At 41.6% G+C, this 17,275-nt stretch overlaps 1 long non-coding RNA gene across 1 annotated transcript in view; it reads left to right on the top strand.

The window, feature by feature from the left end:
• The first annotated feature begins 298 nt into the window (after positions 1-298).
• LOC125486405 overlaps positions 299-17,275 on the top strand; it is a 30,293-nt gene continuing 13,316 nt past the window's right edge. Inside the window, exons 1-2 of the long non-coding RNA XR_007265086.1 lie at positions 299-344; positions 1,141-1,192. This is a non-coding gene — a long non-coding RNA (uncharacterized LOC125486405). The remainder of the gene's footprint in view (positions 345-1,140; positions 1,193-17,275) is intronic.

Raw genomic sequence — 17,275 nt, forward strand, 5'->3', positions numbered from 1 at the left:
TTACTGGATTGTCCTTAAACTGCCGATAGCTGCAATTAAAGTTCAACTTTAAAATAATGCAGAAGATACTACTGATAAAATAGTGATTTTTCAGAGAGCTCTGTTGTATGATTTCAGTCACCACCTAATAATTTGCTGCATATTCTACTTATGAATCAACTGAAATTAAAAAAAAGCCCCACTGTGCAAATAATGAAGTTCATATATAATAGTTATGATCTGTTAGAGAATGATTTCAGATTAGACAAACCATATCCGCTTCCGAGTAATGAGTCAGTCTCCTTTATTCCTTGTGTGCTAGGATTTCACAAGGCTCCTGGATTTCAGTATTGTACATGATGCAGGTAATTTGACTGAATCTTCCATATAGAAATCACAAATATCTTGTTATTTTCAATTGTCCATTTTGACAGCACTCTTTTGAAGATAGATTCTTTTAAATAGGAGACCCTATAGCACAATGTGTTGCTTGTGCTAAAACACGGGAGCTTGATAAAGTGCAATTTTGACATTTGATAACCCTAAATAATATTCCTAATCTCAACTGTATTAGCAAAGATGAACAAAACTGACTTGACACGCTGTATAAAGGAAGAGAGTAAAATCGCTGGTGAGTCAATTTGTGTCAGTCTTCTAGTGATCAAAGAGATTTGAAATGATTGTGGATCTGTTCTCTTCTGGGTAAATGGGGGAGAGAGGGGAGTAATGCACAGAAATGCACATTGAGTATCAAAGAAATCTATTCATATTAAAATATGGTACAAATCTTTTTTTATACTGAATACTTGTCAGGTTATTTTGAAATTAAAAGTTTCTAATTTTAAAAAAGTAAAAATCAGTTCAATGAAATTATTGTGGATACCAGAAAGCTGAAATAAATGCAGGGACTGCTTGAAATATAGAGCAGGTCAGACAGCATTTATGGAGAGGGGAAGAGTTCAGTTTTCACTTCAATAGGCTTTGAAAGGTTATTCACCTGAACCATTTTTTTTCTTTTGAACGACATTTCAATCTTGGGGCATTTGTTTATTTGCTAAAGGGTGCCTGTTGTTGATTCGGAGTTGCTACTCGAATATCAATCACTTATTCTGTAAGAACTGGTTGTCTCCTTAGACTCAACAAGTTCCTCAAATTTTCTAGGAGGAATTTTCCAGTCCCTTGAGAATGACATTGACAATGTGGAGAAAGTTTGGTAAGTACTGTAAGGATGAAACTATTAGGTATCTGATGTTGAAAAATATTCCCTTTTTTCTCTTTAAATGCCAATTTCTGAGTGTTCACTAATAAGTAGCAACTGCCTTATTTGCATTTCAATATTTATTTGAATCTCATTAATGGCTGTTGTTGTCTCATGTTTAAGGAGCTCCCAAATTTTCCCACCTTCCCTGACAAACTAGACCTCACCAATTCCCAATATGAAAGTCAGATGGTTACCTGGCAGCAGTAGCTCAAGCTTTCATCCCATGCCACCATCACCACCATATTCCTGCATGCTTCACGGATACAATCCCATTTCAGCCTTTTCCCACTTCAGACCAAGTCTCTCACCACATCAGCCCATCAGGACTTTGCACTGGAGCTCAGGGACAAGCCTTATGTACTTCTGCCAGTTTGCTTTGGCTGCAGGGAGATGAATTTCTGGACTGCAACAGGGATTGCTTCTTTAGAGCAAAAACAGAATTTACTGGAAAAGCTCAGCAGGACTGGCAGCATCTGTGTAGAAAATAAAATCAGAGTTAATGTTTTGGGTCTGGTGACCCTTCCTCAGAACTGATGGTAGCTGGGAAAACGTCAGTTTACATGTACAAAATAGGGAGGGGGTGGAATGGGGAGTAAACAGTAGGATAGAGCCTAAAGAGAGAGAAAGGCAGTACAGACAAAGTTGACATGTACTGGCTAGGACGGTCAGTAGTTGTTAATGGGGACTATTAGTGACGAACAATAGGTAGTGTGTAATGGCAGGCAATGAGATAACAAGGACTGGTGTGTGAGGTGGGAGGCTAGGACATAGGAGAGCTTAGGCCCTAAAATTATTGAACTCAATATGGAGTCCGGAGGGCTGCAGGGTCCCCAAGTGGAAAGGGAGGTGTTATTCTTCCAGCTTGCGTTGAGCTTCACTGGAACACTGCAGCAGGCAGGAGACAGAAGTTGGCCAGGGAACAGGGTGGCGTGTTGAAGTGGCAGGCAACAGGTAGCTCAGGGTATTTTTTGCAAGCAGAACATAGATGTTCTGCAAAGCGGTCACCCAGTCTACGTTTCGTTTCCCCAATGTGGAGGAGACCACATTGTGAGCAGCGAATGCAGTAGACTAGATCCTGGGAAGTACAGACGAAGTGTAGTTTCACCTGGCTCTTCTCTCTCTTTAGGCTGTATCCTATCGTTTACTCCCTATCCCACCCTCCCTCCCTATCCCATCCTCCCTCCCTATTTTCTGCATAAACTAATGTCCTGCAAACTGATGTTTTCCCAGCTACCATCAGTTCTGAGGAAGAGTCACCGGACGCAAAACGTTAACACTGATTTTTTTCTTCACAGATACTGCCAGACCTGCTGAGCTTTTCCAGCAACTTCCATTTTTGTTCCTGATTTACAGCATCCACAGTTCTTTTGGTTTTTGCTTCTTTAGAACATTATTTTACAGGTCCTACCTGGGAACATGCTATTGTACATCTAGTAAGGTGTAATTTGTTTTTTCTCTTTATAATTCACATGAGGAGGACACCACTGGCTAGGCAGCATTTATTGCCCATCCCCAATTACCGAGAGGACAGTTAAGAGTCAACCACATCAGTGGTCTGAAGTCACATATAGGCCAGATCACGTAAGGAGGGCAGTTTGCTCCCCTAAATAACATTAGTGAACCAAATGGGTTTTTCTGACCATCGACAATGGATTCACGGTCATCATTAGATTCTTAATTCCAGATATTTATTGAATTCAAATTCCACCATCTACCATGGTGGGATTCGAACCCAGGTACCCAGAAAATTATCTGGGTCTCTGGATTAACAGTCCAGTGATAATACCATGAGGCCATCGCCTCCCCAATCCTAATGAGCTAGGATTAATAAGAGATCTCATAGTTAAAAGATCCTCTAAGGGGTTACAATCACATCATAGTAAAATTTCAAATTCAGTTTGAGGGTCAGCAACATGGGTTTCAAATCAGTGGCTTCAACTCAAATAATGACAATTACAAAGGTATGAAGAATGAATTTTCTAAAACAGGCTGGGTAAGTAGACAAAGGGGCAAGGCAGTGGATGAGAAGTGGCAGCCATGTAAACAGATATTTCAAAATGCTCAACAAAAATTTTATATTTAGAAAAGATGATTCAATGCGAAAAATAAACTGCTTGTAGTTAACAAAGGCAGGAAAGGAGGGTGTCCAATCAAAACCTAAGGCATGCAAAGTCTTGAAAACTAGTGATAGGTCAGAGAATTGGGATTTCTTTAGGAACCAGCAGCTAAAAATCTGACAGAGGGAGTAATTGATTATGAAGCAAATTGGTAATAAATATAAAAGCAAACACCAAGAGCTTCTACATTATATAAAAAAGGAGGATAACTAACGCAAGTGTGGGACACTTGGAGAATGTAACTAGGGAATTGATAACAAGGAAAAGGGAAATGGCAGATAGCTTAAACCAATTTTTTGCATCATTCTTTGTGGTGAATATCCCAAAGATAAGCAAGATGCTGATGGGAGGAAAGGTCTTGTAATATCATGAGGAACAAAGTATTTGGCAAACCACTGAAACTAAAGGCAGAAACGTCACTAGGATCTAAGAACCTGTATCTAAGAGTTTTAAAGAAAGCAGCTGCAGAGACAGTGAAGGCATTGTTCGAAATATTTCAGAATTTACTGGATTCTGGGAGGGCCCAGCAGACTGGAAGGGGAGGAGACAGAAAGCAAGAAAGATTAGGCCAGTTAGCCTAACATCTGCTATCGGGAAAATGTTGTTGGTGTACGTTATTAAAGAAAGAAATGGTGGAACATTTAGAAAAGCTTAATACAATCAAAAAGTCAACATGGATTTGTGAACCAGAAATCATGTTTGATAAATTTGCTAGAGTTCTTTGAGGATATAACAAGCAGAATTGATAAAGGTTTGAATTTTCAGAAGGCATTCAATAAGCTGCCGCATAAAAGATGACTGCATTAGATAGGAGCTCACAATATTGGGGCTAATGTATCAGCATGGAGTGAGGGATAACACAGTAGAGAGAATTGGGATCAATAGGTCTTTTTCAGGTTGGAAGATGAAACTAGTACAGTTCCACAAAGATCAGCCCTACAGCCTCAATTAGTTACTAACTATATTAATGACTTGGAGGAGATGCAATCTATCCAAATGTGCTGATAATACAGAATAGATAGGAAGGCATGTTATGATTAAAATATAAGGAATATACAAGGGTGTAGGGATAGGTTGAGCGGGTGAGCAATGATGTAGCAGATGGAGTTTAATGTAGATAAGTGAGTCATGCACCTTGGTACGGAGACTCAAAATTGAACAGAGAGACACTCCAAATAACTGTGGCGCAGTGGGATCTTGATGGTCATGTGCATGAAAGACAAAGTTAGGACATGGGTGCAGCAAATAATTAAGAAGGCAAATAGAATTTTGGCCTTTATTGCTGGGAAGTTGGAGGAGTTTAAAAACAGGGAAGTCTTGTCACGACTGTACAGGGTGTAGGTGAAGCTGTACCTGGAGTGCTTTTTACAGTTTTTGACCCTTTATTTAAAAAAATGTATATACTGGCATTTGGTGATGTCCAGATCAGATTCCCTAGGCTGATTCCATGATCCAGGGGGTGATATAGGCCTTTATTCATTACATTCATTTAGAAGAATGAGGGGTGGGGAATCTTAAACTATGGATAATGGTTAAATGAGGGACTTACATTTAAAACTGAAATGTGAAAGAATTTCTTCTAGAGGACAGTGAATGTCTGGAATGTTCTACCTTAGAGAATTGGATCAGTGAAAGGATATAAAGAGAAGGAAGTAGATTTGAGGAATATTAGGGAGGTGACTGCTGTACTGAATTGGCAGTAAAGAGGAGTTGAGGGCTGAGACATGTCAGCCCTGACCTTTTTTGAATAGGGCAGCAGAATGAGGGGCTGAAGGTCTACTCCTGCTCCTATTTCTTATGTTTTTATATTTCCTGGGGGTTGATACACATCTTTTCCAACTCTTTCACCTTGCATGCTACTGTGATGTTGCGTAGCTTTCATTTGGTGAGTTTCAGGAAATGAATTGAAGTTATTAATTAATATTGTTATCCATCTAACGGTGCGAGTAATAAATGTTGATTGACAATCCTCTCTCCAGAGGATGTTTAATGCATGTGGCCTAACACTTAGCTGGAGTACACCCCAGAAATCATGTGCTTGTAAATTCACTGCCCCACCCATAACCAAGCTCATGTGTGTCTCCATGTTAACACTCCCCCTATAACTTCAATGAAGCTGTTGTACTAAAGTGATGGATGAATGGCAGTCCTGCTTAGGCTACAGTTCAATGGTCCAAAAATAGGCCAACTCGAGAAGGGGCCATACTGGACCTGGTGTTGGGGAATGAGCCCAGCCAGGTGCTTGAAGTTTCAGTAGGGGATTACTTTGGGAATAGTGATCACAATTCCGTAAGTTTTAGAATACTGATGGACAAAGACGAGAGTGGTGCTAAAGAAAGAGTGCTGAATTGGGGGAAGGCAAACTCTAGCAAAATTCAGCAGGAGCTGGGGAATGTGGATTGGGAGCAGCTGTTTGAGGGTAAATCCACATTTGATATGTGGGATGCTTTTAAAGAGAGGTTGATTAGAGTGCAGGACAGACATGAACCTGTGAAAATGAGGGATAGAAAGGGCAAGATTAGGGATAAATGGATGACAGGTGAAATTGAGAGACTAGCATAGAGGAAAAAGGAAGCATACATAAGGTCTAGGCCACTGAAAACAGATGAAGCTTTGGAAGAATATCGGGAAAGTAGGACCAATCTGAAATGAGGAATTAAGAGGGCTAAAAGGGGTCATGAAATATCTTTAGCAAACAGGGTTAAGGAAAATCCCAAAGCCTTTTATTCATACATAAAGGAGCAAGAGGGTAACTAGAGAAAGGGTTGGCCCACTCAAGGATAAAGGAGGGAAGTTATGCGAGGAGTCAGAGAAAATGAGTGAGATTCTTAATGAGTACTTTGCGTCTCATTGGCGGGGGGGGGGGCGAAGTGTTGGGTATTCTAAAAGGCATTAGGGTGGACAAGTCCCCAGGTCCAGATGGGATCTATCCCAGGTTACTGAGGGAAGTGAGAGAGGAAATAGCTGGGGCCTTAACAGATATCTTTGCAGCATCCTTGAGCACGGGTGAGGTCCCGGAGGACTGGAGAATTGCTAATGTTGTGCCCTTGTTTAAGGAGGGTAGCAAGGATAATCCAGGAAATTATAGACCAGTGAGCCTGACGTCAGTGGTGGGGAAACTGCTGGAGAAGATACTGAGGGATAGGATCTATTTACATTTGGAAGAAAATGGGCTTATTAGTGATAGGCAGCATGGTTTTGTGCAGGGAAGGTCATGTCTTACCAACTTGATAGAATTCTGAGGAAGTGACAAAGTTGATAGATGAGGGAAGGGCTGTAGATGTCATATACATGGACTTCAGTAAGGCGTTTGACAAGGTTCCCCATGGTAGGCTGATGGAGAAAGTGAAGTCGCATGGGATCCAGAGTGTACTAGCTAGATGGATAGAGAACTGGCTAGGCAACAGGAGACAGAGTTGTAGTGGAAGGGAGTTTCTCAAAATGGAGAACAGTGACCACTGGTGTTCCACAGGGATCCGGTTTGGGACCACTGTTGTTTGTGATATACATAAATGATCTGGAGGAAGGTATAGATGGTCTGATTAACAAGTTTGCAGATGACACTAAGATTGGAGGAGTAGCAGATAGTGAAGGGGACTGTCGGAAAATGCAGCAGAATATAGATAGATTGGAGAGTTGGGCGGAGAAATGGCAGATGGAGTTCAATCCAGGAAGATCCAATTCAAGAGCGAACTATACGGTAAATGGAAAAGCCCTGGGGAAAATTGATGCACAGAGAGATCTGGGTGTTCAGGTCCATTGTACCCTGAAGGTGGCAACGCAGGTCGATAGAGTGGTCAAGAAGGCATACGACGTGCTTTCATTCATCGGACGGGGTATTGAGTACAAGAGTTGGCAGGTCATGTTACAGTTGTATAGGACTTTGGCTCGACCACATTTGGAATACTGCGTACAGTTCTGGTCTCCACATTTCCAAAAGGATGTGGATGCTTTGGACAGGGTGCAGAGGAGGTTCACCAGGATGTTGCCTGGTATGGAGGGCGCTAGCTATGAAGAGAGGTTGAGTAGATTAGGATTATTTACATTAGAAAGATGGAGGTTGAGGGGGGACCTGATTAAGGTCTACAAAATCATGAGAGGTATAGACAGGGTGGATAGCAAGAAGCCAAGAAGCTTTTTCCCCCCAGAGTGGGGGACTCAATTACTAGGGGTCACGATTTCAAGGTGAGAGGGGAAAAGTTTAAGGGAGATATGCGTGGAAAGTTCTTTAAGCAGAGGGTGGTGGGTGCCTGAAACGCGTTGCCAGTGGAAGGGGTAGATGCGGGCACGATAGCATCATTTAAGATGTATCTGGACAGATACATGAATGGGCAGGGAGCAGAGGGATACAGATCCTTGGAAAATAGGCGACAGGTTTAGATAGAGGATCTGGATCGGCGCAGGCTTGGAGGGCCGAAGGGCCTGTTCCTGTGCTGTAATTTTCTTTGTTCTTTGACAAGCAGCTTTTGAGTAATGCCAGACAGGAACTAATTAATTAAAATTGTGCTGAGTTCTGATCAAGCTTTTCCTCAAATTCAAAGTGACATTCTTAGACTTGATGTTAGATTTGAGCTATAGCTTAGAGAAGGAACATTGCGAGGAGACACACACACACACACACACACACGTAGGTATTGATAGCAGATTCCCTTTCCTCATGAGGCAATTATGTTTTCATAACAAACTGTTACCTTTTAATTTGTTCATTGGAAATAGGAGGCAAGTGTTTTGTCCTACTGGTGAGTCATCAGCCATGTTCGAACTTATATTCTCGCAATGCGCATCTTTGAAATAAAGCCTCCCTGTTGGGTTGCAAAATATGACGAGTTGATATGTTCGTTAGTTCCAACTGGAGCCTAGGAACTGCCCAGTACAGAATAGTGAGCTGTCTTCTGTGGGTGGCCCAACCCCCGTGCTGTTGGGAAGGAAGTTCCTGGTGTTTGAACCAATGACAGTGAAGGAAGGGTGATAGAGATCCAAGTCAGGTTGTTGTGTGGTTTGAAGGGGGAACTTGCAACTAGTGGTGGTATTCCCATATATCTGTTGTCTTTGTCTTTTTGATAAAAAGGTCAAGAGTCCGGAAGATGCTATTGGAAGAGTCTTGGTGAGGTACTGCAGCGCATCTTGTAGATGGTATACACTGTTGTCACTTTATGTTAACTTATGAAGGGACTGAATGTTGAAAGCAGTAGATATGAAGGTGAGCTGCTTGGTCTTGGATGGTCTCAAGATTCTCAAGTGTTGTTGGAGCTTCATTTACCCAGGCCAGTGGAGAGCATTCGATCACAACCTTGACTTGCGTCTTGTAAGAAGAAAGCAGTTGTTATACACTGCAAAATTCCTAGCCTCTGACCTGGTCTTGTAGCACTGTATTCATATGTCTGGTCCAGTTCAGATTCTGGTCAATGGTAATCCTTAGAAATGTTGATGGGGGGGAAAAAAAAAAATCAGTGATGATAACACCATTGAATATCAAGGGCCAGATTCTCCTGTTCTGGATTATCATTGCCTGGTACTTGTGTGGTGCAAATGCTATTTGCTACTTATTAGCCCAAAGCCTGAACATTGTCCAGATCTTGCTACATTTGGGCATTCACTGTTTCAACGTCTAAAAAAAAAGTCATGAATGGTGCTGAACATTGATGATTGCACAATGAATATCCCCACTTCTGACCTTATGATAAAAGGGAAGGTTATTGATGAAGCAACTAAAGATGGTTGACCTAGGCCATTTACCTTCTGCAGAGATATCCTGAGACTGAAATGACTGACCTCCCATTAACCATAAAATGTCTTTGTGCAAGGTATGACTTCAACCATTAAGTTTATTAAGCCTGGTTTTCTATTGACTCCAGTTTTGCTATTTCTCCTTAATGCCACACTCAGTCAATTGCTGCTTTGATATCAGGAGCAGTTATTCTTACCACACCTCTTGCGATCAGCTCTGTCTACATTTAGATCAAAGAAAAAAATGAGATCAGGATCTGAGTCGTCCTAATGGAACCCATAGTGAGCATCAGTGGACAATTTACACTTTTGCAAGTGCCGCCTGAAAGTCCTTTTGAAGACCTCTTCCATCACATTGATATTGGAGAGTAGACCAGTGGGGCAGTGCTTGGCAGGAAGATTTGCCCCGTTTTTTGTGCACAGGACTTACTTCAACATTATCATGTGCTCATAGCTTTAGTGAATGTTGGGGTCATGGCAAGTTATGGAACTCAAGTCCCCTCAGTACTATCGCTGGAATATTGTTATAGCTCAAAGTCTTTGTGGGATCCAGAACTTTCAGGTGATTCTTGATGTTGTCGTGTGAATTGAGTGGTTTGCAGACTGGCATGCGCGATGCTGGGGACCTCCAGAGAAGTCCAAAATGGATTATTCACTCAGCACTTCTGGGAGATGGTTGTTGCAAATACTTCAGCCTTGTCTTTTGTATTCACTTGCTGAGCTCCCCATTCATAGAGGATGGGAATAGTTTTGGCAACTACCTCTTGTTAGTTGTTCACCACCATCCTTGACTCGATCTGCCAGGACTGCAGAGGTTAAATTTGATCTATTGGTTGTGAAATCTCTCAGTCTTGTCTTGTTATAAGCCATTTCTGCTGTTTGACATGCAAATAATCCTTTGAAGCTTTCCAGGTTGACACCTCATTTTTAGGTATGCTGGGTGCTGCTCCTGGCACGCCCTCCTGCACTCTTCATTGAATCACTGTCTTGATGATAAGGCATTGTCTCCTGAGAGGTGAAGGATGCAGTGAGCGTGGGCAGTGCAGTTGTGAAGAGGGTACACAACAACTGGGAGAGAAGGGAAGAGAAAACAGTGCTTCCTCACACTTAGACTGTCTACATCATTGCAGGCAATTCTGATAACGTCATACACAAAGCCACCATGCAAGTGCAATAAGAATCATGACAAAGGAGGAGGAGTGCAATGGTAGTGAAGATGTAGGAGGGAGGTCCTCCCTTCCCTCTCCAGATTCCTCTTACAGAATGTGGTTGAATACAATTCTTCAGTTGTAGATGGTCCATTAGCACCTCATGAATGCCCAATTGAGTTGCTAGATCTATTCGAGGTTTATCCTCTTTAACACGTTGGTAGTACCACACAACACAATGAAGGGTACCCGAATGGTATGATCCACACCATAAAGCAAAACAACCAAACTGTCTAATGAGCTGTAAATAGAGATACCAACAAGATTCCATTCTCTGTAGCTTTTACATTAGCGTGAAGCAGAAGCTATATAAGTGATACAAGATGCTTCGAATAAAAAAAAAAGGTACATTCCACTTTCAATAGTTGTTATAAAGAAATATATAATACTACCACAAACATTTGCATTACTCCCCTTAGGCATGGAGGCACTGTGTAGCTATATGGTTCCACAATATACTGTTCTTTATTTTTGTAGGGTAGGGCAGGATTCCTATCCAGCAGTTTTCACCTTCAACTTTCACAGGTATGATTATTGTCAACAAGTTCTATACCTCACTGGGATCACGCACCAGAATTCAAGCCCCACTACTCCCAGAGTCGCCATAAAAGTCAAACATTTTTATCAAAGTAGTCAAAGTCCCAATTTGCTTGTTGTATAGACCAAGGTTAACAGAAAATATGGACCAGTTTTCTGTATATAGCAATTAGTTAAAACTCTAACCTTTTTCTAAAAACACACACACACACACACACACACACAGGGGACGGACAAAAACATGGGAAAGCAGCTCAATGGCACCAGTCCTCAGGATTCGATGGAAGGTTCCTTTCTGTTTCTGAAATCCTTGACTTTTTTCTGATTTCTTCCTTTGGATTCTCTCATTCATCACACGAGGCACAGGTGATTGGTATGCCAACTTAGTTACTGGTTAAAGGACAAAAAACTTATAGCCACTGATGGGAGAAAATAAACTGACTTTATTCAGGCTTTAGTATTTACTGAGATCAAGGCACACTGTGTCCTTTAAGCAGTCTGAAGACTTCAGCCAGTATTATCCACACCTACAAGCTGTTCAGCTACCAGAAACCAAATCAGATTGTTGTCAGCCTGATGCCTTTGGCGCTCCCAACTGGTCACAGCTCCACAAACCAATCAGTAATCTTTTGCTGGTTGAATCTTACCTTGTATACAAACCCCCCAGAGCTGGACTGGCTCCTCTTACCTATTCCCCAACTGTTTGCATTGCAGCTGTATAAGTGCAACTTTGAGAGTTTCAGTAACATTCCTTTTAAAAGCACTGCAGTACTTTCTTCTCTCCTTTGTTGTAAACAGCATTTTTTTTCCAGTTGAGTTCACAATCAAAAATAATGTAAAAATATAAAAGACACAGTCCTTGGGCAGATACAAACTGCTCCACTTCAAATCATGACAGTCCTGATGGTGTGGCTTTCCAAAGGTAATTTTCCATTGATGAAGCATGGTTCAAAGTTTGGTTACTTCAGGAAACCACTTAGTTATTTAGTGTTTCTGAGCCATTTACAGAGTTTTGAAGTCTTAGACCTTTTTAATGTGATGTACAGTGGCTGTAAGAGCTCCTTGTCTCATCTTCCACCAAAGAAAAACACTGGCTTTCTAAGAAAAAATTGCTTTCTCTTCTCACGAGAATGTGTTCCTCTTTTGTTTCAATCTGATTTCTCTGAGTCTCCATCTATGTAATGATCACTTTTACTCTTTGACTCCTGTATTTGTAGTTGCTCTCCTTTGTCTCTCCAGCAACATGGCTTCACCATCAGTTCTGAGGAAGGGTCATTGGACCTAAAACGTTAACTATGATTTTTTCTTCACAGATGCTGCTGGATCTGCTGAGCTTTTCCAGAAACTTCTGTTCTTATTCCTGATTTACAGATTCCGCAGTTCTTTTGGTTTTTCTTTCTTAGCTTCTTTGCTTGGAACTGCTTCCTCGTCAAGGATTATCAAGTCACATGACCATTGCTTCCTATTCAAGAAAATTACAATTGAATCTTTGTCAATAGATTTTTAAGTTCTTTTCAAACATTCTTAAAGCAATTACAGATTTCACAGGCCTTTTAAAGAAATGATGACTTTCCTTATGTACTGCTTCTAAAATGAAAAGACATTACTGAATCGATCACTTCTGGGTCAATTTAATTCTACGATTTAAAAACAATGAATTCAAATTCTCAATCAGGCATGGTGGCATTGACCTCATGTCCTCTGAATTACTAGTTACCATGCCATGATAGTGGCATACCCCCGTCTTTACCATTTAATGAAATAAAAGTTTCTAATACTGCAGTTTGTCTCATTCAGCATACTCATAACATGTCAAAGGCACATTTTGTCCATCGTCAAGTCCCATTTAGGAACTTCTGCACTCTATTCAATTTCATTTTAACTGATTTTCCTGGAACGTAATGGATTGATTTACTAGACTCGCACTTTGGAGGGTATCTTAACAGACTAATTTAACTTGGTATCTTGATGTCAATAAACGAACTGCAGAAATTTCATGTTGATGGTTTGTAACCATCTGTAAATGCACAATGCCACACTGCCTTATTCCACAATTTTTGAACTCTCCATAATCACATATTTAGACAATGTTTGATGGCTTTGTAAACTAACAAGCACCCATGTTCTGGAGTGGGAAAGAACACCTTCTTTGTGGTATTGCTGCAACAGTTCTCAAACCAACTGCTCTTCACAACCTTAAAGCAACTTAATTACTTTCAGTATTTCACCACATTTAACCCCTTTTCTGCTGGTTTTCAGCTTTTTAGTTTGCATTTTGCATCACTTTACACGTAGTTCCAAGTCTGCATGATGTAACTGCAGTTTTCTGTGGAGGTCAGGATTGAATTAAACTGTTACTTATACATTAATTACTCCATTAATCAATCCTCAATTTCCTGTTACCATTTGTATGTGAGTTTTAAAAATCATTTTGTTGACATTGCATGAGTGTTGAAATAGACAAGGCACCTACTGTAACGTTGTATACCAGCACTGCAGCATTTTGTAAGTCTGCTGGCAGGAACCAATAATCTGGGATATCTTGGGTAGAATTGCTGTCATCAATTCTTTTTAATGGTCACAAGCAACTGGTCATACACAGGGAAGGATGTCCACACAATGCCTTAGGCAGAAGATAGGCTCTGAGTTGATGAAACAGTAAAGATTAGCTATTCCTTAGTAAGCAGTATATTACTTGTGAGCTACCAAGCTTCACTTAAGAATAAATGCACTTTAGCAATGTATTGTTAACACTTCGAACAATCACTTGGGTAATCTGTGCTACTCTGCTAAAGTTTTAGGACACACGAGCAACTCTTGTTAGTTCCTGTCAGGAACAGTTGTTTATAGCCTGATGGGCGAAGCTTATTGCATGATGTCAGTTAACCCTTTTATATTCACATAGCGAGTGCAGTCAGGTTTATTTGATTGGAGAGAAATCATTGGCATACAGGTTTTAATCCATATCTGGTACCTTGCTCTACAGGCTAGAATGCTGTAGAAATCAAGGAAGTCTTGCCGCAGAGATCAAAATGGGTCCTTAGCTCTGGGGATGAATGAAGGGATTGTAAGATGAATGTACAAGGCTGATGTGGGACCTCCTTCCCATTAAGGATGGTGCCCTGCCTCTCTGAACCGCCACCTTGATCAAAGGCATAGCCCACAAGTGCCACTGATAGATATGACCTCTTCTGAGGCTGCAGGAAGAAGGACAGCGTACCTCCATGCTGAGGGGCCCTCAAAGGCTGGCTATATTTTTATTTTTAATTCTTCTGGGAACAGGGAAGCCGATCATGGTCACTGGGATGGGATGGGAAATTGGAGATCAACCCACATCAGAGCCATGGGGCTGGCATTGCTGAAAGGCACCAATCCACACCGCCCACATTGACTGTGGAGAGACTATTAAGAAAGGCTCTCATTCTCCCCAAGAAGCAGCTACCGGCACTATTCCGTGATATAACTGTTGGCCTCCCAATGTGACGACATTACATCAACACTGGTTAGATGTCGAGATCCATAAAGTGACTGCCGATCGGACTCTGAATTGAATTGATAGGCTGCCTGACTCAGTCAGTTAGACAATTTTTGCACAGCCTTTTTCCTCCCTCATGGAGTAGACTCTATCAAGAGAAAGTCACCAGGATTCCTGTCTAAAATTTCTCACTACCATTTTACAATCCCTCCTTCAGCTTACAACCCATATCCACAGCAATGATAAAATTCAGCCCTAATTTTCTACCCAGGACCACAGGAGAATATTCAAGTAGTTCCCCCCAACCCTCACCTCAACTGGTGGCTGGTGATATAAATGGAGCACCTTCCTTTACTTGCACTTATGTCAATATCAGCCCATTCATAACAGACACCATGGATCAGTGAAAGCCTGTTAAATAAATTCGGAGCTGTTGGAATTTAGGGTTAAATTCTGAGAATGGGAAAGTAAACTGGCTGGTGGATGGAAAACAATGAATGCTCATTTGGGGAGCTCGGTCAGAATTTGGTGGGTGAATATTCAGTCAGGTGCCTCAGTGAGGGAACCACTACTGTTTCTTAATTTCCCCTGGGTTGGAAAGTCCAAAATTAGATGGCATAGGTTTAAGGTGAGAGGGGAAAAGATTTAAAAGGGACTTGCGGGCAAATTTTTCACACAGAGTGGTGTGTGTATGGAACAAACTGCCAGAGGAAGTGGTAGAGGTGGGTACAATTCAATTTAAAAGGTATCTGGACAGGTACACGAATAGAAAAGGTTTAGAGGCACATGGGTCAAATGAAGGCAAATGGCACTAGTTCAGTTTAGGAAACCTGGTAAGCACGGACAAGTTGGACCACAGGATCTGTTTCCATGCTGTATGACTCCATGAATCCATAAATGACCTGGATTCAGAATTTTGCAGGTCAAAGCAAACTACAAGGCACAGTGGTTATGGAAGAGGCAATTTAGAAATTACAGATTTAAAAAATGCTAGTGAGCAAAACAAAGGCAACTCAAATCAAATATAGACAATTGTCAAGTGATGCACATGGACAAAAAAATATGACTGGAGTTGAAATAGTGCAGGGGGAAAAAGTAAACTGACAGAGATAGGCAGGAATTGTGGTAGTTGAACTAAAACCAGACAGCAATGAAAAGGTCAATAGGAATGTTAACAATGCCACCAAGCGCTTTAGCAGGTGGAAGCAAACTTTATACCCATACAAACAAAGCCATCCTGTTCTCGTTACCAAGCACCAAAAGGGATGTCACAACAGCGATAAAATATGAATGACTGATTTCTAATTCCATCATCTGATTTTAACAACTGGGACTTCCCTGGATTAAAATAGATTTAAAAAGGAAAGGTGTTAATTTAAAACGGCCACAGCAATCTGCCGATCACACAAGTTAGACAAACTTTGTGAAACCAATGTTGAATAAACAAAATCATCTGAACTAAAATTAACATTTACAAAAGATGCTGAAATTAGTTCACCTACTCAGGTGTGAAGAAACCCTCATCTCCAAATCTGACATACACTTGTACGCTAAGTTTCACATATTGCCTTCACTTATGAATCTTGGAAACAATGAACTCAGACATTGGAATACACAAACCAGCTGTATTTCAGGAGCTGCTTTTGGGAGAACTTAAGCGATAGATTTGTGACTGGAGAAAGTACTGTCCTGGTCTCTCAGGAAGGAAATGTGCCAGTGACAGAACTAACTAAAAAGAAATACTGTAACTCAAATACCAAGAACTCAAAAGACAACTGAAGTATTTGCCACTATTGAGGATACAAGACAATAACTAATCAACTTGTGGTCTCAGGTTAAAACTGTGTAGCTCATGTAGACCCTAAAGATTATAAACTGCATATCTTTCATCTTTTTCTTGTGTTGGTAAGGTGGGCCAAAAATCCCTATCAGTTGTTGGACATACCCTGGACCTAAAAACCCTCTCAAGAGAAAAGTTATGGGAATTATAGTATATTGGATTAAAGTCACTGGGGCTCCAGGAAGCAAGGGCTGCAACTGAGCCAGGAAGAGGCTGGCTGGAGCAGACTGGGGAATATGCAAGCCCAGGGGCAGATGTCTGGGACAGGGGCTAGATAAGCGAAACCAAAAGGAAAACCTCCCATTCACGCCTCAGCTAAAACAATGCAAGCCAGTCTACAGGAAATAAACAACCTCAACAATTCCAGACCCTCTGCAGCCTACACAGATATCAACCCATTCACTTCTAAATCAGTGCTCAGGCACAAAGTTACTGAACATTCCACACCATTCTGTTACATGCAAACCTGTTTCACCTGGGAACTTTCACACCACTATGCTAACTGAACAGATACCAGGCCAAAGGAAATACCGGACATTCCAAACCCATCAAAACCATTCTTTCCAATCAAAAAAATGATTATCACTCACTCCAGTACTCAGGAAACCCTTTCAGCCCTAAAAAGAGGAACAACAGATCACAGATTCGGCGGGAGATAAGGGGGGCCTACAGTGGGGTATAACTGGAGACCCCGAGCCCAGCACAAGAGAGAGAGAGTGAAGTGGAAGGTGCAGCGAAAAGCGAAGGATAAAGGAGAGAGAAGCAAGAAAAGAGAGCGAGAATCCTACGCTCTGAGTGGGGCACCGCGGAACCAGTACAGCCAGACCAACTACTGAAAACTAACTACGAACCTCCACTCGACGTCCAGAGGCGACCGAAGGCATCCTCAGATACGACACACTAACCGGGGCAACACCAGCAACATTCTCCACCAGCCGCAACAACAACCCACTCACAAAACCACCAGGAGGAGGAGAAAAACCAGGGTACTCACCAGGCTGGTCCCACGCGTCCAACCGCATCGACAGACACCGCCTGACTAACTGTTATCGGTACCTGCGGCCCTTCGCGGAGTCCCAGCTACGGCAAGTGAATACGGACAGAGGCTGTCAAAATCGCGGTTTTCACACC

The sequence above is a fragment of the Rhincodon typus genome, chromosome 2, assembly GCF_021869965.1.
Source record: "Rhincodon typus isolate 14 chromosome 2, sRhiTyp1.1, whole genome shotgun sequence".
Taxonomy (NCBI): domain Eukaryota; kingdom Metazoa; phylum Chordata; class Chondrichthyes; order Orectolobiformes; family Rhincodontidae; genus Rhincodon; species Rhincodon typus.